Source organism: Patella vulgata, chromosome 7 (assembly GCF_932274485.2).
Source record: "Patella vulgata chromosome 7, xgPatVulg1.2, whole genome shotgun sequence".
NCBI classification, from domain to species: domain Eukaryota; kingdom Metazoa; phylum Mollusca; class Gastropoda; family Patellidae; genus Patella; species Patella vulgata.
The window spans coordinates 9011260-9035889 of NC_065885.2; the positions used below are offsets into that span (position 1 = coordinate 9011260).

At 37.9% G+C, this 24630-nt stretch overlaps 1 long non-coding RNA gene across 2 annotated transcripts in view; it reads right to left on the reverse strand.

The window, feature by feature from the left end:
• Positions 1-1240: 1240 nt before the first annotated feature.
• Positions 1241-24630, reverse strand: part of LOC126828904 (uncharacterized) — a 60963-nt gene continuing 37573 nt past the window's right edge. The window contains exons 2-6 of one of the 2 annotated variants that reach the window (XR_007683288.2): positions 21945-22349; positions 15808-16062; positions 13095-13259; positions 2229-2289; positions 1241-1309 (exon numbers count right to left, since the gene is read on the reverse strand). This is a non-coding gene — a long non-coding RNA (uncharacterized LOC126828904). The remainder of the gene's footprint in view (positions 1310-2228; positions 2290-13094; positions 13260-15807; positions 16063-21944; positions 22350-24630) is intronic. The other variant, XR_007683289.2, reaches the window with a different exon arrangement.

Sequence of the window (24630 nt, forward strand, 5' to 3'; positions counted from 1 at the left end):
ATGTTAGTCCCGAAATGACCTAGTTTGTGTCAAGTGACACAAGCAGTAGGGTCGCCTGTCCAAACTCGTGGGTTTTCTCAGGGTCCTCCGATTTCTTCCCACTGCTAAAGACCCCTACGCGCTGTGAATTATTGAAATAAAATTGAACCATATGTTAGTCCCGAAATGACCTAGTTTGTGTCGAGTGGACGTTATTTCAATCATGGCACACTGTGTTGCCCGTCTTTATCAGACAAGTCAGAGCAGTACCTTAGGTTGTTTAACCCTTTGTCAGACGTAAAACCCCACCTCTCTCTCCCTCACACGCTCCCCCCCCCCTCTCTCTCTCTCTCTCTCTTAGACCGATTGGTTACAGGCTGTATTGTTCATTACATTTCATATTAGACCGATTGGTCGTGAGGATCACGGTGGATAAGTGGGTAAGACGCTGGCTCGCTAGCCTGGAGGTCGGGTGTTCGATCCCTGCATTGGCCGAGAAAGTTCATCCAGATTTTCCGGCGTGGTTTCCTCTTGTAAGTGATGCAGGACGAAGGGCCTGACAAGGACAGCTGTCTAGTCGTTCGGATGGGACGAAAAACCGAGGTCCCGTGTACGCATTGGCGTGCACGTTAAAGATCCCTTGACAATTGGAATTCGATATAAGAGTAGGCCGTAATGCCGCTTTCTGGGCTAAATTTCCCACATAGCACGTCTTCATTAGCCCAGTTCGGAGCAGAACAGTAGGACCTTAAACCCCATTTCATTTCATTTCTGATTGGTCGTGTTGTGCATTATTATGTTTTATCTTCAGATATAGCCTGTCCACTTTTTGATGAATGACTCAATCAAATTCAAATCTATAAATTTTCTGTATATAAATTATTATTTTTTGCGATAGAAGTGACACCATTAAAGACATTGTTACGAAGTGACACCATTAAAGAAAGACATTGTTACATGTCTGACGCAAAAAGTGAATAGACAAAATGCGACCTAATGGTCGCATTACATTATTCACATTTATCGGTAATGTACAGATTTTCCAGACTAAAATGGCGTTTTCACATTATAACATTCAACACATGAATCACATACATTTTATTTGATTCTATATAGTGTCCGCTTACACAGGTTTTACTGTATTACCGCGAACTATTTAATTTCGTGTTTAAACAAACCATTAAGCGACGACTTGAAGCGTCATGCGTCATACCATCACCTTCTTCTTTTTTAGGACATCACATAGATATTTTCCACGCACTTGTGACTTCGGTGTTCATGCTCTGATGATGTCACAGCCTTGTCTCTCTTGGTTTTCATTTTTTGCCACCTGAAACCAAACAACAACCAATATTTCAAGGATATTTTCTATTATGTTTATCGCAAGGGACATAGTCTTCCTGATGGTACGAAAATCCGAGGTTCCGTGTACACATTGGCATACACGTATAAGGATCCTTGACAGTTGAAATTCGATATAAGAGTAGGCGGTAGCGCCGCTGTCCGCGGCAAAATTCCCTCATGGCACACTGTATCGCGTTTAGTACATAGAAACTTCTTTGAACTTTAAAGGCTATGGCAAGGGCACCACGGTTTGAATTTCCAGCATATAAGACAACAAACTGTGGTTGCATCAATTATAAAATATTAGATAAAGAGCTGGCAGTTCGCGCTATATTGTAAACGGAATATGCTGAAAATTGCAGTCAATTTACTTCAGTCTGGGCCGAGAAAACATCAATTAGAAAACACTGCAGCCTCGACCGACTGTCATTGTTACCGTTGGTACGATAATGCACAAAGTTTCGATTATCAACAGATCTGATTCAAATCCAATGAAAATTGGATCCATAAGATGGCATCGAGAGTTGATTAATGGTCTTTTCATGTTAAGAAATGTCTAAGAAAGACCTGTAATAGGAAGATTTAGCTCTTGCATAATGCATGTTTAAGCTGGCTTAATCGATATGAACACCACGCCTTTATGGCTAACTAATTTATTTACTATTTACTTTCCTTTCGATTTAAGGATACATTATGTAAGCTTTAGATTACGTGCTGTCCGTTGTTGTTGCCATTCTATGATAATAAACAAATCCTCGATTATCCATTTATCGTGTTCTAATCCATTTGATATCTAAGCCACTCGTTGACCTGGATAGTTGATTATGGACCTGTTATGCAATAGGCAGAGTTAGTTCTTGCATAATGTATCTTTAAAAGCGCTTTGTTAATTTTCTACATCTTACCTAAGGAGGACCAAGAGACCAATGATCACCGATAGACTGACAGCAATAACAGTAAGGCCAACTGCAAATACATATAGAAATATAAAAACTCAAAAGATACATTAGTTAAGAGTTTAATAAACTGTTGGTCATTCTTGCTATAATAATTCAAAATTCAAAAAAGAAAATATTGAAAATTTCAGTCAAATTACTTTATTCTGAACGGACTTGTTACTGTTAGAAATAGGCATCAATTGTGTCCGCACCGTCTACGAGAATCGCCGATGGTTTGATTGACAGACGATAACTCCACCCGCATATTCGCGATTATCTAGTAACATTCTCAATAGCTACACCCTCGCTTGACAGACCTTTCATCGGCAGTCTCCGTTAGTGACGTCAGTGACTAACGGTAAACGTTAGCTTGGTCAGTCATTTATTGATTTAATTCTAAATGGACGACTGTTTAAATCCAAGCTGTATCCAAGCCATCCGAGGGTCTACAGGGTTGATTTTGAGCTTGTCATGTAAATAAAGGTCTAATTAATAATTTGAAGCTTAAATAAAGACTTGCAATAGGCAGATTTAGCCCTTGCATACTGTATGTTTAAGAACTGTGTACTATGTTTATGTGGAATATAAGAACTGTGTACTATGTGTACTACGTGTATGTAGGATATTGTGCCAGTTAATCCCGAATACTTTATCTACAGTGAATATTAATTAATGCGAAGAACGTAATCCCGAATCTTTTTGTTAGCTAGATGACCTGGCGCCTGGTACGTTCGGGCATTTTTATGCGCGAACTCTTAGGTTTTTTTTACTGGCATGCGCACAGGTACTATTTCCTTTTCTTTTAACAAGTACCCAAATCGGGGATTTCGTGCGGAGGTAGTTCGGAGGTAAACAGTCTGGGAAGTACAACACTTGCCACTGTACCTGTGTATCGCTAATTATAAACCGAATGTGTGAAGACAGTTCATACATATCACTCAAAAATTTTTCAGTACAAACTCAGTTGATTCACGCTCGATTTGCTACTAAACAAACCCATCGGTTTATTTTCTCAACAGTGTGACCCGAAGTGACCGCGGATTTATTGACCTTGTATGAACTTATCCATAGCTATATCCTTACACCGAGAGAAATTATCTAGTCTCGGTGAAAAGAACCTTGGTCATCTGGTAGAAAATTACTTTTGTATTTTTTGGAACGGAAAACAGTGTTTTTAGAAGCAAACTAACCTGCCGCACATGAGGAAGTCATTATACTAATAATAAAAGGCGAGACCTCTTTTTGCGGCGCAGGCTTATCACTGAGTAGTAAACCGTCCACAAACAATAATATAGGAAGCCTAGTGACGAGTGTAGTAAGTAGGCTATAGACTATAGGTTTGAGTCGAGATTACTCGCTTTCAGTTTACTCTGTTTTTGCGATAACCAATTATGTGAGAAATACCATACTGACATTCGGTTTTTAAAAGTTGTACGCGAACTAAATGCGTTTGTTAGATACTGACAGAGCAGCCCCGAGTCGAACAATCGCCGCCCGAGCTGTCTTCGTCAGCTAGTTTCACAATATCGTGCAATAGGTGTATTAATGTGATTTTTAGGTTTAACCCCGCAAACAATGCCAAAATAGTGTTTTCACTGCTTACAGAAAACTGAAATTTAAAAAAAATTTTTTTATGAGGGTGACCCTCCTACACACTCCCTATCGAGCTGCCGCTCGGTCTGCGCAGCCTCATGTCTGGCACATACTGTCAACATTGTATATTTTTCCGTTTCCGCCCTTCCCCCCCCACAATATATATTTCACGGCTACGTTGCGACGGTACCAGTTGTTGACACCCATTACATCACTCCTGTCTAACAAATCATAAAGCTGTGGTGTTACGGTGGCGGCATAGTATTTCACCGTAACACCACAGCCACTCTAACCATTCATAATACATCTAACTATCCCTTTACAGCACTTCACTCCCTACACATTTCCCCTCGTCCTACTTTCCCAAACGTCAACAACACATCTCATACATCCAGTTCGCTGATTAACCCTTGTACCACGTCTACTGGATACTTTTTTTTGTAGAACGTTTATATGTTTGCAACATTTCTATATTTTACCTATCAATGTATATAACTTTAGGGGCCGTGTCCGGGTGGTTGGTGGCGATTTATGTTAGCCTCATATACATGTCTAACTATATGTAAATGAAGATACAATAAGTGGTATAACTACATCGAAGATCCATACAGTTCATACATTATGGAAAAAGTCTGAACCTCAAAACCACTCGACACAAACTAGGTCATTTCAGGACGAACATATGGTTCAATGATTTCAATAATTCGCTTGCGCGTAGGTGTCTTTAGCAGTGGGAGGAAACCGGAGGACCCGGAGAAAACCCACGAAGTTGGACGGGCGACCCGGGGAATCAAAACCACGCCAGTTGACTGAAATGCAGGCCGTATGATACAACGCGCTAACCACTCGCCCCCCCCCCCCCTCTCCAACATGGCTTCAACAGTTACTGACAACAAGACGAGAAGGAGTTGGACTTTACGACTAATCATACTGCTTGCTTATAATAACTACTGGGGTGATTGAGTTAAATCCCAGACAGACCAATATATACCATTACGATTTAAAAATCAGAGAGGCACTTTAATCAAATCAGTCTAGAAAACGACTTACTAAATGGATTAAAGCAATTTTTTGTGAACGGTATGTTGACACATTAGTGATTAATTCATCACAATTCCAAGACATTACGAGAAGGTTTAGAGTCTGTACAGATTCTATACGTCAGTATCTGGTGTGTCCACCACTGGTCTCAATAACAGCAGCGCAACGTCTGTACATGGAGTGAACCAGACGATTGATGAACGCCATTGGCACCTAGAATCACACTCTCGGAAAAGCTTGGCGCAATCCATTGGCTGTGTTTGGTCTCGGTATGACGTTATTAAGTCTCCTCTGAATTTTCATCCCAAAGATGTTCAATCGGGTTTAAGTGCGGACTAAGGGCTGGCCAGTGCATAACGTAGATACCGTTCTGCTGTAGAAAGTCCAGAGTAACTCTGGCGGTGTGGGCACCGGCGTTGTCATGCTGGAAAACGTTGTTTCGATGACGTGCGAAATGTGTTATGGTGTGGGGTCTGAGAGCTTGATCGATGTAGCGCACTATGGCGGGGTATCGGGTTCAAAATGTAATCTAGAGTAAAAAGCAGAAAGTCAACAGTAAAAAGTAGAAAATCTAAAGTAAACGGGAAAATTCTTATCTAAAAGGGTATTTTTAAGGTGAAAACCTATAAATTTATGTACTTAGTCTGCAGAAACATCAAGCTTTTCAACTTTCATGGACATAATTTCTACTTTCTACTATCAACTTTTGACTTTCGACTTTCCGCTTTCTACTTTCTACTGTCAACTTTTGACTCTCGACTTTCCACTTCAGATTTCCTACTCACGATTTTCTAACGCAAATTTTCTCCAATACTATGGTGGCTGATAGTGGCCATGTAATTTTTCGCCATTTTCATAACCCGTCAACACGACATAACAACAGTATTAGTGAGAGCATACGTCAAAGTAGACTTGGATATTATAGACTTTTGGCAGGCGGAATCTTTCACATCCGTGATATCGTATACGTGATACGTTGCGTCAGTGTAGTTTAAAGCTCGGTTCATACTACATCCGTATCCATAAACGTATCCGAATCCATAAACGTATCCGTATCCATAAACGTATCCGCATCCGTATCCGCACCCGCATCCGTATCCGCGTTTTGCAGTTCAAATAGAAAACGCGAAAACGTCCGGCTTTCAAGACTGAATTGTCTGTCAGAGATTGAGTTTCTGTTTGGGGAGATGATGTAATAAGGGGAAAGTACTCGCTGATTGGCTAAAGCTCGGCTCACTAGCCGAAATGCCGGACGCACTTTACAAAAATACGGTCTGGGAGCAATCAATCCGGCTTAACGGACGCAGTTGTTTTTGTGCGCAATACGTGCCGGGTTCTATTTGAACCCTTTCTCTAAAAATGACTAAAGTATACCAGTACGTATTCACACTTAACTAATTGAAATATGAAATTTGTTAAAGTTGAATAATTTGTAGGTGTGGTCATAGAGTGATTGACAATTGGGTGGAGTCATTCAATGTCACCTGTATAAGTCATGAGATTAAGAAATTAAAGGTGATTACAAGTGATTACAAGTAACTTTTGATCGTTAATGAGTACAACTTTAATCTTATTATGTTCCTTCATTCATTCAGTAGTAATTTTATAGTCACTATAGTAAATGTACTTCAATATGGATGTGCCAGATTTTGCTGTCGACTGGGCATCGTTTCCATCAGATGATGAACTAATTAGCCTATCGCAAGTGATGGATATTCCAACGCAACAACTAGTGGATATGCCATGTGTGACTCGTGATAATAAAGGACGTTTTTCTAGTCCTGTGAAGCAGGCAGATTTAGAAAATATACAAAATTGTTCAGTTCCAATCAAGACCAGAAACAACAACAAATGGGCGTTAAATTTATGGAAGGACTGGGTTGATAATAGGAACTCTAAGCCAGAGACATATTTTGAGAAAGGAAAATTAATTCCTACGGACATTAATACATTAAATGATGAAGAATTACAATTTTGGCTGCAAAGATTTATTGTTGAGATAAGGCGTAAAGATGCGACAAATTATCCACCAAACACTCTTGTTCAAATTGTTTCGGGATTACAAAGGTATATCAAAAATGATTGTAACAGAAATAATGTGCATATTTTGAGAGATGATGATGAGAAATTTAGTACATTCCGCAAAATATTGGATTCCGAAATGAAACGACTGACATCTCTTGGATTTGGAACAAAAGTAAAATCATGTGAACCAGTGCTTCCAGAAGAGGAAAAAGTAATGTGGGATAAGGGTGTTTTTTCTATGAACACAGCAGAAGGACTGAGTAACGCGATATTTTTCTATAATGGAAAAGCCTTTGCATTTAGAGGTATGGAGCAACATAAGTGTGTTGAAGCTGAACAATTTGAAATTTTGACTGATCAAAAAAACAAGAGAAAATTTATAAGATTCACTCCTAGGATACAAAAAAACTCGCAAGGTGGATTAAAACGAAAAAATGTGACAATTACACCAATTGAACACTATGAACAGCCAGATAATGAGCGTTGTTTGGTGAAAATGTATGATTATTATCTATCGCTTATTCCCCGTAAAGGATTTCTATATAAAAAACCACTGACCACAACCGTAACTGATGAAAGTCAACATCCCAGGTTTAGTGCTGCCAATATAACTTTTAATAAACTTTCTCAAATGTTTAAAAAATTTTATCAACAAGCTGGACTTAGTATTGAGGGTCGAACAATATCAAACCACTCTGGTCGGGTAACTTGTTGCACAACTTTGTACAATGATGGTTTTTCGGATAAGGCTGTGACGTCAAGGAGTGCCCATAGAAGCAACGCTGTCCAGAAATACCAAAGAGAGTTATTTTCTATTAAAGATAGTGTTAGCAAGTCTTTGGGGCCGCCTGAAATAAATGACATTAAAACTACCGGTACACAAGAAGATAATGACGAAATTCAGGAAATTAAGAAGTTGAAAACTTGCGTAAACCAAGATGTGCCTTCAAGTGCTAATAACACTCTCGAAATAATAATTCCAGATTGTGTAAATAAAGTAGTTTTGCGAAAAAAAGATAAAACTGTAACGGTTGAAATATAATGCATGTAAATTATATTGTAAATATTAAGATATAACCACAATTAAATTATATTAAATGTTGTTGTCTTTATCCTTTATTTAGCTCACCCTAAATCAGCAGACCGTGTAGTTAGCTTACTGTGTTAATCCCAATTAGCGATCACATACCATGACCTGAGCTGTGGGTGGGGTTTTCTACAGCCAATGGCAAGTACTTAAGATAACTTCATTCTTCATGAAATAGAACGTGTCACATGGTCATTTTAAAGGTATCTGATTGGAAGAAAAATGAGGTTATGTTCTAAGCGTATTTACAGATACGGACACGGATGTAGTATGAACGGACCTTTAGAGTAGCGATGCTAAACGCCGCTAGGAGCGCTGGCTGTACTATTTACAGACATCACAAAAAGTTGACCGAGAAAAGTATACGTCGTGTTACGCCTTGTCATGAATATTCAAAGTGTCAAACATTGACCACGTGATGTTTACCATCGAGAAAAATAGATGAACTTGCTGTCGAGTAGGATTTTGAGAAGCTGAGGTAAGATTTTCTGATATTTTTCATGAATTGAAAATTTGAAGTTGAGAGAAATTTTCGAAAAAGGCCCTCGACGCTCAAGATTTTGGTATATTTGGAAAGCCCAATTCATTAACTACTTAGTTTGACCATTTGTTAAGTCCGTATCCCCCGTAGGAATTCGTAAAATGGCTGAAATTGAACCATGTGGAATCAAAGGTAGGTAACTCGTGGTTGATCAGGGTTCAGACCATAATTACCCCCCCCCCCCCACACAAACTTCAGTGTAAAAAAAATGATGTTAGATTTGGACAGGTTTTTTTTTATTATATTGAATGTTACTAAAGCTACCAACCAAACTTTAGCCAGACATTTCACTAACAAAGGATAAAAATTGTGAATGTTGTTGACCACCTTGGATTATTTTTTCAGGAACTGTAGCTGAAGAAGTAAGCTACATAATATATACTCATCCAAATCCAAACATAGCCAAAGGCGATCCCTGATATTACTTGGTACAACATAAAATAGACAAATGATGATGATATATAGGCCTACTCATACAATTTGCATGAGGACTATAAAAAGGGGGGCTTGAAACTGACTGTTTCTCAGTATTCTCAAGAAAGTCCATAATTATTATAAATTTGGTATGAATCATAGAAGTTAGTTTAATTTATTGTTTGAAATCAGTGTTAGTAATCTTATTTTTGTTATTTCAATATTTGTGATATTTATTTTATTTTTAACATTTTCTACCTGAAAGAAGTGGCCTGATGCGTCAAATGTTTTTGTTTATTTTGAAAAATATCGCATATGAATAATGTGATTATTTTATATTGTTATTATTGTTTGTTTTTGTAAGAAGATACATGTATTAGAAATCTTATATTTGTTGATAAATGTGATAATGGTTTCTTTTTTTTTTATCATTTATTTTAAACCGGTGGGTGAACATTTTTAATTTCATATTAAAAAGTAACAGATATGAATTTTGATCTTATTGTGATTTTGTTTTTAATATTTTTATATTTTTATGACATAGATAATGTCTCGGCAAGATGTATCACCATCTGAATGTTTATATTGTTTTTATTTTCATGGGATAATGTCTCAACAAGAAAGCTAGACTTCTACCACTGATATTATAATATAGTATATCGTAATGCACATGTATCACAAATTAATTTTTTTAATACTCTTTCATGTAGATCATATCTTACTTTTTATAAGCTTACCTTTTAATTTGGACTCTTTTAAGATATTCAAATGTTTTAATTATGTCTATTAATTATGTCTGTTTTTATTTGAAATTGTAGTGATGTTGATCACAAAAATATAGCTGTTATATAAATCATAGTTTAATTGTTAATTTTCATTCCTGAAACAAACAATTTCAAATTGATGTACATGGCAGCTTCTAAACTAAAGCAGTTGGCGTGGCAAAGGCGGCAAATCTGCCAAAAGCTTACAGGTTTATTTCTCATTTTGCCACACACTTTCATGATTTTTAAAAATATCCACAGTATACGTTAGTATAACCGGTTTATAATTGTTGTATGACTGTGAATGGCCAGTGGTCAATGGCCTCGGAACCAGTAGGTGCCCAATTACATACATAAACTTGTTTCTCTTCGACATTGACATCATACAGTCAAAAATTGTGATTTAAGGTGTTGTCATGCAAAAAATAAATAACAACAGACTGAAAACACTTTTATGTGTGCTTATTCATTAAAAAATAAGCCTCTGTATTAATGTCAAAGCGCTACAATTTAAGTACACACAAATTTGAAAAAAAATTTGCTGTGATTTGTGCGAAATCGGCACGGATCCCAACTTTGAACCTCTGTAACATAAAAAGTATATACTAGAATATTATAGCGACAATTTGGCTTTATCAAGTACATCTAGATCTTTAATTAGTGCAATTTTCATAGACCTATCTTGTATAGTTACTGAGATATTGGCTTCGGTCACTTTTTTGCGGTTTTTAAAAAAAGCCGTTTTTTAGCGCCTCTGGTTTGCCTTCTTTAAAACGCTATAACTTTTTTAATTTTCAATATATTTTCGAAATTTTTTCAGATTATTCATTCTAGATAGTTCACAATTGCAGTATCGTTGTCATTTTTGAGTCAATGGTTGTAGTTGAGCTTCGCTTAGCTCTTACAACATGACGACGGTTATCTACCAAAATCACCATCAGTGCTAGTCAAGTGCCTAGCCACAAATGCCTAGACTCGATAGCAATTTTTGGTTTTACTCATTTCAGAAAGTTTATACACCTTTACGGTAGAATCACATCAGTTACAGATTTGCATGGTCCCACCTCCCTAAATTTAGCACGTAGATCATTCAGCATGCAAATACCGAGAAAAACTTATCAAAAATAATGATTAAATTCCCGTCTTTATCATGGTTAAAATCACATCAAATATACACCTTCGTATTCTAGGATACACATAGATTCATAAAAACGCTATGCAACAACATTTCAGCGTATAAAAGTAGCAAAAAAGGCAATAAAAAGTAGCAAAAAAGGCGATAAAAAGACGACGATGTTATACGGACCCTTTCCGTATGAAAGCTGTTCGATACGTGCTGCCGCATCCGTGTGCCGTATCACGTATGAGAAATACACACACATTGATGACGTCACACACAATATCTACACGTATACGATATCACGGATGTGAAAGATTCCGCTAGCCAAAAGTCTATAATATCCAAGTCTACATTGACGTATGCTCTCACTAATACTGTCGTTATGTGATTATGTCTTGTTGACGGGTTATGAAAATGGCGAAAAATTACATGGCCACTATCAGCCACCATAGTATTGGAGAAAATCTGAAGTGGAAAGTCGAGAGTCAAAAGTTAACAGTAGAAAGTAGAAAGCGGAAAGTCAAAAGTTGATAGTAGAAAGTAGAAATTATGTCCATGAAAGTTGAAAAGCTTGATGTTTCTGCAGACTAAGTACATAAATTTATAGGTTTTCACCATAAAAATACCCTTTTAGATAAGAATTTTCCCGTTTACTTTAGATTTTCTACTTTTTACTGTTGACTTTCTGCTTTTTAGTCTAGATTGCATTTTGAACCCGATACCCCGCCATAGCGCACCGCTGTGATGCCACCTCCTCTCCCTGAACCAAGATTTTCCAATACCACAGAACCCACTCTCAGGCTCAGGCCGATTCCACCCCAAACCATTATGCTTGGACCTCCCCATGAATCTCGCTCCATGACACATTGGTCAGAATAACGCTGGCCACGTCGACGCCATATTCTGGTCCCGCCATCTGCAGTTGATACACAATACCGACTGTCATCTGTGAACAGAACAGTTCTCCATTGCCTGTGTCGCCAGTTCTGGTGTTGTTGGGAAAATTGTAGAAGTTCACGTCTATGGCGAGGAGTGAGGATCGGTCAACGGTAAGGTCTACGGCAATGGATGTTCTTTCTGGGGAGACGTCGGCGCACTGTATCGGTACAGGTGGGTCTTCCGCGTGTTCCCACTGTCTGACGTGCTGTCTCAGATGCCTGTGTGAAGGGATTCTGCACGTGCTATAGCACAAAGGGCAGTCTTGTCGCCTTGTGGTAACCCTTGGTCTACGAGTGCTGGGGCGATCATCCGTGATGTTGGTGGCCCGAAAGCGTTGCTGAAGCCAGTAGATGGTCCAAACGTTGAACTGAAAGTGATTCGCAACGACTTGGGCAGTGTGGCCAGTGTCGAGTCTTCAAAGCGCCGCTGGCATAGTAGTGTGAATGATTCAACCACGTGCAACATGAGTTACATGAAAATCATGGAGAACACATTACCATCTCAGAAGTCAGGTTGCGTTTTTGGGAATATTTCCTGGGTTCAATTCTGTATTTGGGAAGGAGCCTTATTACTCAGGTAAAGTTAGAGATGTGGTCAGAAATAAACATTTGGCAAGTTTTATGCAATGCGTCTATTCAGAATAACATACCAACCTGGCGCTTCTTTTACCTATCAATACGTAGAACTTTAGTACTGTATTATTATAATATATGTTTTACCTATCAATGTATAGAACTTTAGTATTATTATAATATATGTTTTACCTATCAATGTATAGAACTTTAGTATTATTATCATATATGTTTTATCTATCAATGTATAGAACTTTAGTATTATTATAATATATGTTTTACCTATCAATGCATAGAACTTTAGTATTATTATAATATATGTTTTACTTATCAATGCATAGAACTTTAGTATTATTATCATATATGTTTTACCTATCAATGTATAGAACTTTAGTATTGTTATAATATATGTTTTACCTATCAATGTATAGAACTTTAGTATTGTTATAATATATGTTTTACCTATCAATGTATAGAACTTTAGTATTGTTATAATATATGTTTAACCTATCAATACGTAGAACTTTAGTATTGTTATAATATATATTTTACCTATCAATACGTAGAACTTTAGTATTGTTATAATATTTTATGTTTTACCTATCAATATGTAGAACTTTAGTATTGTTATAATATATATTTTACCTATCAATACGTAGAACTTTAGTATTGTTATAATATTTTATGTTTTACATATCAATATGTAGAACTTTAATATTGTTATAATATACATTTACCTATTAAAAAGTAAGACATTCCGTTAGAAAGACTGGATGGTGGTTGTCTCGGTTGACCAGTTGTTGTTTTTACCTTGTTGTTAGAAACCATGATGTCATAACTTGTTGATAGCCAGTAAAACGGTCTGCTAGTTGTCGTTGTTTCTAGGTAGTTGTAATATCCGACTGAATTATAAAATGTTTATAATATTAAGCGTGACACAAAAAAAAATCAAGGCGCGCATGCGTAGTGGTAGCCTACTCACAAATTTCCTTTCACAACACCCCTGTCAGTCGTGATAATAGAGACGGGTATAAGCCATGAACTCATAAGTTATGAGGGGAATTTCTCCCTGGCGTTATGGCCTAATCTTATCCGATTTCCCGTTCCCCGAGAAATGAAATGAAATGAAATGGGGTTTAACGTCCTACTGTTTTGCTCCGAACTGGGCTAATGAAGACGGGCATACGCCATACAGTGTGCTATGAGGGAAATTTTGCCCGGACAGCGGCACTACGGCCTACTCTTATATCGAATTCCAACTGTTAAGGGATCTTTTACGTGCACGCCAATGTGTACACGGGACCTCGGTTTTTCGTAACATCCGAATGACTAGACAGCTGTCCTTGTCAGACCCTCCGTCCTGCATCACTGACAAGGGGAAACCACGCCGGAAAATCTGAATGAACTTTCTCGGCCAATGCAAGGATCGAACACCCGACCTTCAGGCTAGCGAGCCAGCGCCTTACCCACTTAGCCACGTGATCCCCCCGTTCCCCGAGGTAAATCTTTAACGTGCTACCAATGGTTTACATGGAACTTCGTTTTTTTGTTCAAACCGAAAAACAAGACGACCTTATGAGTTAAAGAGATCCGGTTTTAAATTTGGTTTATTGTCCATTTAAACATACATTATGCAAGAGCTAAATCTGCCTAATACAGGTCTTTCTTTAGACATTTATAAACATAACAAGACCATAATCAACTCTCGGTGCATGGGATTTCTCTGATATTAAATAGATTAGAACGGTTCAGCCATGTTTTAATTTAATTTAAAAGTTGAGGAGCGAGACTTGGCTTCGAACAACCAGTACGGTGGTTGAAATTATTGTACACGTCTTGTCAAACCTTCAAAGGCTAATATCTCCTGATGTTTGAAATATAGCGTAGTCTTTCTTTAGGCCTGAAATGTTTTCTAAATTATCAATTAGATATTAATTAACTTATCCAGACCATAATCAACTCCTGATGTCATCGCTAGCCTGTGATGTTTATTAGATTACCCTCCTAATGAAATGGATAATTAATCGAGACTATGTTTTTTTATCGTACCGACTTTAGTAATGATGATCGAGGCTGGCTAAGCCGAAAATTTAATCGCTAAAATCTCGGTTCAGGGTGAATCAATTTAACTGAAATTTTCAGCAAATTCACTTTACAATATCTAGTTTTTAACTATTATAGTGAGAACTGGTAGCTCTTTATCGAATCTCCCATAATGTATCTTATATAGGTTATACAATATTGGAAGACAATAAGCAGATTGAGCTCTTACATAATGCATCTTTAAATGGCTGGACCATAAATATTTATGTGACTGTAAGTCGTTTATTTTGTAAATCTAGTGTCTGTGGACAAAAAGCCGCGAAATGAAATGGGGTTTAACGTCCTACTGTTCTGCTCCTATACTGGGCTAATGAAGACGGGCATACGCCATACAGTGTGCAATGAGGGAAATTTTGCCCGGGCAGCGGCACTATCGCCTACTCTTATATCGAATTCCAACTGCCAAGGGATCTTTTACGTGCACGCCAATGTGTACACGGGACCTCGGTTTTTCGTCCCATCCGAACGACTAGGCAGCTGTCCTTGTCAGGCCCTCCGTTCTGCGTGGGGAAACCACGCCGGAAAATCGAGATGAACTTTCTCGGCCTATGCAGGGATCGAACACCCGACCTCCAGGCTAGCGAGCCAGCGCCTTCCCCACTTAGCCACGTGATCCCTAAAAAACTTAAAGTAGCCAAGTCTCCAACTCAGTATCATCCAAAGTCTTCGACATTAAAAACACGAATTATTAGTCAATTTAAATCAACATTGATGTTGTGATCTTACCGGGAAAAAAATGGGCTGCCGATATTCAATATTTAAGACAAAATAAAAATTTTACCATTGATACACGAATCGTGTACCATAATGCGTTTCAGCGCCATTTGTAACAAGGGACTCGAAGAACGCGGCTAGACATACTCCACAGGTCATGTCAAACGGTGACGGCATATTCTTATTTGGAGAACTGGAATAAGCTGGCGCTATAGAGATTGCCATTCGATTGAGACATCTGGCGTATTTCAACGAATATAACTGAGTTGACATAAGAGATTAGAATAAAAACAGAAAAAATTAAATGTAAATAAGTTAATATACATCATCACATTATTGTATGCGTTACTACACATTTGTGTCAATTTCTATAGGACCCAAATATTAGCGAATTAGCTCCTTTGAAGTCGTCAGTGATATGTGTTTGTCTACTACATATCCACTGTCTGCTAACATCTGTCTGTTTTACGGATCCCCGATGATTTGATCATACGAATTAACGCATTCCTGATTTCTCATCAAAATGTGACCGTTAACCCTAAATTAGAAGTTGTTGTAAATATCAATAAAAATTAAATAAAACGCGTGGTTTTAAGAATTCAGAATATGAACCATAAATGATTTGTAACTCACACAGTGTTGTCGTAATTGTATCCTGGTTACACATTTTCAGTGCTTCATTATGCATCATTTTGTATCTGTCAAAGGTAGGTACCACCGACACGTTGTAAAAAGATAAACATGCTAACATCCCTTTAAAGTGATCAATTCCATCTTCGTACGCGTCATTTCCTAGTTGAAGAGTACCATCATTCAGCAAGTACATGTCATTGTGACCATAACTGATGCTATCCATCAGGTAACCATTGGCGTACAGATAGAATATACCTTTCCAGATTAAGTGATATTAGTAAAATATAATGTAATCACATACAACATTTTAAAGATACATTAGTTAAGATTGTAATAAAGACTTTGCCATTTTTGATATAAAAGTTCAAAATTAGACGATAAAAAGGGAAAATATTGAAAATTTCAGTCAAATTACTCCATTCTGAACGAAATTATCACTGTTGGCAGTTTGGACTAGAAATAGGCATCTACTGTCCCCGCACCGTTTCCGAGAACTGCCGATCGTTTGATTGACAGACCGTAACTCTGCCCACATATTCTCAATTATCAAGTAACTATCTCAATGCCTATGGTACCCTCGGTTGTCAATCCTTTCATCGGTAGGCAATTAATGATTTAAATATTAAATGGACAACTGTTTAAATCCAAACCGTATCCAAGACATCCGAGGGTCTACAGAGTTGATGCTGGGCTTGTCATGTTAACAAAGGTCAAATAAATAATTTTTATAACATTTGAAGGCTATAGAAAGACTTACAATAGGCATATTTAGCTCTTAGCTAATGAATCTTGAAATATAAAATAACAAGAAATATTATTAGCTATACAGTTCACAAATACCAGAAAATACATACCATGAATTACGTTACTATAGTGACTGATTAAGGACATGCCCCAAACCAGTCTGATTAAAATACAGATCTATATTTCGTTTCATTTTTTTATACTTTTGATGGCCTACACCAATCTGTTTTACAGAGTATTACGAAAGTCTTCTAATATCTCTGTAAAAGATGACTGCCTTCAACACATGACGTCATATCTCGCGGCGTCAATCATTGGCTCAATGGCGTGTGCATTGTTTACATAAGACGTTACTGATTCGAGCAGAATGGCTCCTTTTACTCATTTTAATACCCATTTACACTAAAATAGGAATAATTTTTACCTACAAATACTTCAAACGTCTTTATTTATTTTTATAATACATAAAAAAAAATGCTTTAGGATTTAATTTGTCAGAGGGAAAAGGTTAATATTTGTGGCTCATTAAGTCGCATCGATGTCATCCTTATCAGTGATTGTCGCGGCCTAGCGAATATTCACTGCGGATCAGTGTGGGCCTACACTTCATAAAGATCTGACCGGTTGTAGTGTAAGGTCGCGTCAGAGGTCATATGAGCCGCCTTTGACCTATGATGTCAGACATTTGATTAACCAATCAGCGTTGATGTTTCTAGTGGGTTACCCACAGTTCCGTGCACTTCACGCCAAAAACTCGCCGTAACAGACCGTTTCATTGGCTAATCCGTCACATCATCCTGAAAGCGGGTTATATAACAACTCTTCCAGATCCTAGTGTAGTAAAGACGAAATTTTGAACTATAAAAAACGAAACGAAATAGAATCGTGTTTTAATCAGATTGGCCCAAAAAGTCGAGCGCTAGAGATAATCAAACCGTCTCACGTCTGTGCGACATACTTTAAGTGGGTTCACATTGCTTGCGCATTCAATGGGAATTCCGGCGACCGGCCTCCGGAATTTGGATTGTTGTGTCGCGGATTAAAAGTGGCGTGTCACATTATTAGTCTTGTTTCGGATTGAATTCAAATTGAATGCGCATGCCTAGAAGAATTGAAGTCATTAATGTCCAAGATGGATGCGCTCGTCATTCGTATTCGTAATCTTCTGTTGCTAATGTTTAATTTCCTGAGGCAAGCAGGGTCCTGCATATTCGGTATATTGCCACTCAGCGTCGGGCGAATGATGATGATTACTCCCTGGGCCATCGTGGCTCCCATTTCATATCAAAATCCTTTCAACACTAAACATACAGAATGTAAAGCACGACATTTTGTTGTCATTTTCATCCAGCTATATACAATGCTAGAAGCTAGACTCCCCTACACTCAAGACGTCTGGAGCTAGCCGTCCCTGTCCCTAGGGTCTAGACCATGAATGACCAGCCGTGATCTGAACACACCATATCTTCGGTTCCGGTAAACCCGTTGATCTGAATGCGTGCCACACTCAAATCTGAATTCGGAAAAATAATCGGACTCGTTACTTCAAATTCAGTTCGGTTTTTAACGTATTGGGTGTGACAATTAAACCCGGAATAGGGGGGGGGGGCTGGATGGCCGAATGGTTAGGACGTGTGCGCTGCGCTGTATCATACAGTCTGTCATTGAGTCAACTGGCGGGGTTTCAATTCCCCGGTTGTACGTGACAAGGAGTAGGGTCGCCTGTCCAACCTCGTAGGTTTTCTCCGGGTCCTCCTACTGCAAGCGAATTATTGAAATAAAATTGAACCATGTGTTAGTCCCGAAATGACCTAGTTTGTGTCGAGTGGACGTTAAACCCCATTTCTCTCTCTCTCTCTCCCGTTCCCTCTAAACCCAGAATAAGACTTTATTCTGAATTCAATTCAGATTAAACCCCCAGTGTGAACGCACCTGTAGTCAAGACTGCAGGATAACAGAATGGATCGGGTTATTATCCCAACCCTACCCAATTCGATAACCAAATCGGTTACCTGCGTCATCGAAGTTGCTGTTAATAAAATCAGCGACCTGTCAATAAGGTATGTTGGATATTTATTCCGATCTGGTACTTTTTGTTTGAGATATACTCAGCCAAATTAAAAACTTGACACTCAGGATTTTTGGGGCTAGATTTTTAATATTTGGTTTAAGGCAACTATTTTAGTGTTATGTTGTGCACAGACGACCTTGACATCAACAGAAAGCAAGAATACGTCTCGCCGAAAGTCCTTGACATTGATAACGTTCGTGATGTCACAGTACCCCCCAAAATGAAATTCACAGACTTGGAGAACAATCGGAATAAAGTGTTTAGTAACGGTTGTGGCCTCCTCTAGCGTCTCGTACTGCCACACAACGTCTTCTCATGGATCTCAGAACATTAGTAAACACTACCCGAGGAAGACGTCGCCACTGCTCAGCAAGAGCATGTTAAAGGTCCTGCAACGTCAGTGGTGGATTCACTTGCTGACGAACATGTCGACCCAGTTCGTCCCAGATGTGTTCAGTAGGATTAAGGTCGGGGCTAAGCGACGGCCAATCCAGGACTTGGACACCGGCATTTCTTAAAAAATTCTGGGTAGCAATTGCTGTATGGGGTCGAGCATTGTCTTGTTGAAACGTTAGTCCAGGCCCATGTCTCTGCATAAACGGAAGAAGAACGGGTTGCAAAATCTGATCCCTGTACTGGACAACAACAAAAGGAGAACGTCCATGTGCACAAAAAGAACCCCAAACCATGACGCTGCCACCACCAAATCGGTCAACTTCTCTGACGCATACTTGAGCGTAACGTTCACCTCGTCTTCGGTACACTCGGGCCCTGCCATCGGCAAATCTCAAAGTGAATCGAGATTCGTCACTAAAGACAACCGAATTCCACTGTCCATCATAGGGCCTCCGAGCTCGAAGACCAGCAGCCTGCAAGCGATTTCGAACAGTTTGTGCAGTTATCCTTCCACCAAACATCTCTCTACTTGTGGAGGTTGCAGTGACAAATCTGTTTCTAAGATGACGTAATCGTATTGCTTGATCTTCCTGGAGTGACGTCACACGTGGCGCTCCCGCCCTTGGGCGGTCGGCAATAGTTCCAGTTTGAAGCACTCTCATTCTAAGATTAATTATTGTCTGGCGTGAACAATTAAAGGCTCTTGCAACAGTGACCACAGACGGACCAGCATAGAGCCTACCCATAGCACGTAGACGTTCTACATTTGAAAGGCGCGGTATTTTCTAACAAAGATGAAAATAACAATTTTAATTTGTTTTTCCAGTTCAAGTTACGTGTGCGTGTTCAGTTTAAGCAAACTTGCATCGATTGACCTCACGAGTTTGTGTTTGCACGTGTTTTTCAGGTTTTTCATCTTTATATGCTCAAAAGTCACGTGATCCACGTGACTTTATAATGTTATGAAATTAAAGGCTTCTTACTACTTACTATCGTTAGAAACACTTAACAATTTATTTGACTTACCAGAAAAAAAAATTTGTTGAAATTCATCAGTGTCAAGTTTTTAATTTGGCTGTAATATTTTCCCTAACCACACTGTTAACATTTCAGCCCCTTCTCGCATCCCTGTCTTTATTAGCCCAGTCGTGCATCGCCTTTGAAAAATTCTAAGAACGACGCCATGAGAAATTATTTTTTATTTATAATAAAAAGCGTCCATTTGAAAGGAACAAACTGTATCTTCAGCGCTGAACTAACTATCCCACGGATAAGACTTAATTATCGCACGGATTCGACTTAATTATCCCAAAAATTGGACTTCATTATCCCTTGGATCCGACTTAATTATTCCAAAGATTCTACTTAATTATTCCAAAGATTTGACTTAAGTATCTCGCAGAGTTGACTTAATTATCTCGGTCACTGGATATAGGATCTCGCTGGTTCGCCAAAATTGATTATTCCACCTATTCTAAATCATCTTTTGTTTTGTCATTTACCGTTTATAAATACTATTTGTGTATCTATTTAACTCTTGTATTTCTATACTCGTGTATAAATACTATTTGTGTATCTATATATCTATATTTAACTCGTGTATTTCTATACTCGTGTATAAATACTATTTGTGTATCTATATATCTACAGTTAACGTGTGTATTTTTATACTCGTGTATAAATACTATTTGTGTATCTATATATCTATATTTAACGTGTGTATTTCTATACTCGTGTATAAATACTATTTGTGTATCTATATATCTATATTTAACTCGTGTATTTCTATACTCGTGTATAAATACTATTTGTGTATTTATATATCTATATTTAACTCGTGTATTTCTATACTCGTGTATAAATACTATTTGTGTATCTATATATCTATATTTAACTCGTGTATTTCTATACTCGTGTATAAATACTATTTGTGTATCTATATATCTATAGTTAACGTGTGTATTTTTATACTCGTGTATAAATACTATTTGTGTATCTATATATCTATATTTAACGTGTGTATTTCTATACTCGTGTATAAATACTATTTGTGTATCTATATATCTATATTTAACGTTTGTATTTCTATACTCGTGTATAAATACTATTTGTGTATCTATATATCTATATTTAACGTGTGTATTTCTATACTCGTGTATAAATACTATTTGTGTATCTATATATCTATATTTAACTCGTGTATTTCTATACTCGTGTATAAATACTATTTGTGTATCTATATATCTATATTTAACTCGTGTATTTCTATACTCGTGTATAAATACTATTTGTGTATCTATATATCTATAGTTAACGTCTGTATTTTTATACTCGTGTATAAATACTATTTGTGTATCTATATATCTATAGTTAACGTGTGTATTTCTATACTCGTGTATAAATATTATTTGTGTATCTATATTTAACGTGTGTATTTCTATACTCGTGTATAAATACTATTTGTGTATCTATATATCTATATTTAACGTGTGTATTTCTATACTCGTGTATAAATACTATTTGTGTATCTATATATCTATATTTAACTCGTGTATTTTTATACTCGTGTATAAATACTATTTGTGTATCTATATATCTATATTTAACGTGTGTATTTCTATACTCGTGTATAAATACTATTTGTGTATCTATATATCTATATTTAACTCGTGTATTTCTAAATTCGTGTATAAAAACTATTTGTGTATCTATATATCTATATTTAACGTGTGTATTTCTATACATCTTGTATATATACTATTTGTGTATCTATATATCTATATTTAACTCGTGTATTTCTATACTCGTGTATAAATACTATTTGTGTATCTATATATCTATATTTAACGTGTGTATTTCTATACTCGTGTATAAATACTACTATCTAATCTCTCTACATGTCATATTACTATGAATACAAGTTTACCTGATTGTGAATTATAGCTGATAGCTAGACTTGTCCACGAGTTGGTGAGAAGATTACCACCGATCATATAGGCATGTTTTAGTAACACACACAATGTGCCACTTATCAATTCAACGGTAAATTCAACAATACCCATATCGTCACTATAGGCCATTATAATACCCGATTCGCTTTCAGGATTGACCTCCAATGTTATCGTAAATGAATCCCACTTTTCTGTGACGTAAAATTCCATATTTGCGTAACAGTTGTTCCAATATATAGGTCTGTACGTCAGTTTTGGGTGCCATGCATTTATGTTTTCGGGACAACCTTTTACGTGGTTCCACAACCGCTGATCAAGCGGACATGTTATTATTGGTGTTGGAAGTGCTGCCCATGTATGGTATGGTAACAAACTGAAAACTAAAAACAGGAATTTGTAAGAATTGTTTTTCTATTTAGCGAACAATAAACCCACTGCTGTGTTATTTATATGAAGGCGGATCACAGTGGCTAAGGGAGTAAGACGCTGGCTCGCTAGCCTGGAGGTCGGGTGTTCGATCCCTGCATTGGCCAAGAAAGTTCATCCAGATTTTCCGGCGTGGTTCCCCTCTTGTCAGTGATGTTAGACGGAAGGTCTGACAAGGGTAGCTGTCTAGTTGTTCGGTTGGAACGAAAAACCAAGGTCCCGTGTACACATTAGCGTGCGCGTAAAAGATCCATTGACTGTCTGGGCATAGCACACTGTTTGGCATATGCCCGTCTACATTAGCCAAGTTCGGAGCAGAACAGTAGGACGTTAAACCACATTTCATTTCATTTCATTTATATGAATAAATATTTATCAATCAATGTAATTAAGATGCTTTAAAATACAGATGTGACGTCATCCTTTGATGTTGGCGTATCATTATTTCAAATAATGGTATGGGCAATGTGCCAAGCGTACATTATTTATACTAGTTTAAATTTTGGACCCGTGTGTCGTATTTTATTGCAAAGCACGTGCGAGTGTCTGTATTTTACTCGTGTTGTTTTAATATATTACTTAATGTTAAACCACACGCAATGACGACTGTGATCCTGTTTGGAATTACAACATGCATGAATCCAGTAAATTGTCAGCCCGTCAGAGAGAGAGAAAAATGGGGTTTAACGTCCACTCGACATAAACTAGGTCATTTCGGGACTAACATATGGTTTAATTTTATTTCAATAATTCGCTTGCGCGTAGGGGTCTTTAGCAGTCGGAGAAAACCGGAGGACCCGGAGAAAACCCACGAGATTGGACAGGCGACCCTACTCCTTGTCACGTACAACCGGGGAATCAAAACCCCGCCAGTTGACTCAATGACAGACCGTATGATACAGCGCGCGCGTGCTAACCATTCGGCCATCCAACACCCCCACCCCCCGTCAGCCCGTCAGCAAATACCCTATCTTCTAATATTTCAGTCTAAACCCCAGCACAACCCAAGCTCCGACAGCGTCTTTTCGAAAGAAAATAAATAAATAAATTATCTTTTAATTTAAAGATAGCCCCACCCCAACCCCGCCACAGTAGGTATGTCTAGAGAAAAAGATAGTCATAAACATACATGTCCAAATTTGATAAGGGCCTTGAAGTAATCTGGGGGATCACGTGGCTAAGTGGGTAAGAAGCTGGCTCGCTAGCCTGGAGGTCGGGTGTTTGATCCTTGCATTGGCCGAGAAAGTTCTACCAGATTTTCCAGCGTGGTTTCCCCTTGTTAGTGATGCAGGATGGAGGGCCGGACAATGACAGCTGTCTAGTCGTTCGGATGGGACGAAAAACCGAGGCCCCGTATATACATTGGCGTGCACGTAGAAGATCCCTTGGCAGTTGGAATTCGATATAAGAGTAGGCCGTAGTGCCACTGCCCGGGCAAAATGTCCCTCATAGCACACTGTATGGCGTATGCCCGTCTTCATTAGCCCAGGTTAGGAGCAGAACAGTAGGACGTTAAACCCTATTTCATTTCATTTGAAGTAATCTGATAATTTTACAAACGTTTCTTGGTATTTATCGTATCTCTGTAACACATAGTCCTAGACAGATATCAATCAGATTTCACCTCGCCGGCTCCAATACGCTTCTCACTAAATTTGAAAAGCAAAATTGTTCATCCTCCGACCCAAAAACAAAATCGCTACCACACTGTCCCAATGATTCACGCCAACAATCCATTAAAAAAATGGGGGGTTGGATGGCTGAATGGTTAGTACATGCGCGCTGAATGATAAAGTCTGTCGCTGAGTCAACTGGCGTGGTTTCGAATCCCCGGTTATACGTGACAAGGCGTAGGGTCGCCTGTCCAACCTCGTGGGTTTTATCCGGGTCCTCCGATTTCCTCCCACTGCTAAAGACCACTAGGCGCAAGCGAATTATTGAAATAAAATTAAACCATATGTTAGTCCCGAAATGTTTGTTTCGAGTGGACGTTAAACCACATTTCTCTCTCTCTTAACAATAGCTGATGATTTTGTGTAGTTATTTATTTTATTTTTTTATAAATATCATTTGAGGCTTTATTTGATCATATTTTTGTTATATAATATTTCTAAATATTAATTATTAGATACTTACTGTAAAAGACAAATATCCATTGAGTCCAACTACAACCCGTCATTTTAATTCTGTAAAACTTTCCACGTCCACATCAACAGAACATCAAAGATAGGAATG